Source organism: Lithobates pipiens, unplaced genomic scaffold (assembly GCF_037356315.1).
Source record: "Lithobates pipiens isolate NorthernLeopardFrog02 unplaced genomic scaffold, aLitPip1_a1.2 Scaffold_19, whole genome shotgun sequence".
Lineage (NCBI taxonomy): Eukaryota > Metazoa > Chordata > Amphibia > Anura > Ranidae > Lithobates > Lithobates pipiens.
Genome location: NW_027507764.1, coordinates 116708290 through 116709410, shown reverse-complemented (window position 1 = coordinate 116709410; position 1121 = coordinate 116708290).

Genomic DNA, 1121 nt, shown 5'->3' with positions numbered 1-1121 from the left:
GCAGCGGTGCTACTGACAGGGGAGCCAGTTAACTGTTGAAGTAAAAGAACCTCTGGGTGGGCAACTGATGTCTGTGTGAACTTCATCCTTCCTTCTTTCCTTTTTGCCAATAGGGGTGGGCTACCATGCCCTAAAATACAGTTTTGTCTGGTGCAGCTCATTTGAAAAGTCCCTACCACATGAGCACAATCACCACAACACCACAATATATATATTTATTTATATACTGTATATTATATACAGCATCTCACAAAAGTGAGTACACCCCTCACGTTTTTGTAAATATTTTATTATATATTTTCATGTGACAACACTGACAAAATGACACATTAATGGCTGTGTGTTAAGTTATTTTGAGGGGACAGTAAATTTACATTGTTATACAAGCATTACACTCACTACTTTACATTTTTAGCAAAGGTGTTGTCACATGAAAAGATATAATGCAATATTTACAAAAATATGAGGGGTGTACTCACTTTTGTGAGATACTGTGTACACTTAAAGTCTCTCTCTCTCTCTCTCTCTCTCTCTCTCTCTCTCTCTCTCTCTCTCTCTCTCTCTCTCTCTCTCTCTCTCTCTCTCTCTCTCTCTCTCTCTCTCTCTCTCTCTCTCTCTCTCTCTCTCTCTCTCTCTCTCTCTCTCTCTCTCTCTCTCTCTCTCTCTCTCTCTCTCTCTCTCTCTCTCTCTCTCTCTATATATATATATATATATATATATATATAGCAATTTAGATATATATATTATTACAGTGTCTCTGCAAAATAAAATAAGTGATGGCAAGTCTGTTAAAAATAAATATGACAATGTAGAACTTACTGTTTTCATACTGAATTAGTGTAAAAAGTCACTGGTGCTTAGGATTGTAAACATATCTGAACTTTGATCAAGTACTGAAGGGGTTAAGTTATTCACTGCAGGAGAGGGAGCTGAAGCCCAATATTGAAGGGTGACCATCAGGGTGATTTTGTGATCCCCGACATAGCTGACACAGGCTGAGAGGCACAGAAACACTACTTCAGTAGTCGATCAAAGTCTAAGAGTTTTACAACAACTAAACCTGACTCATTCCAGGCAGTTGCACTCTATAGCTGGGGGAAGAAGAGGAAGGAAGCTGGGAA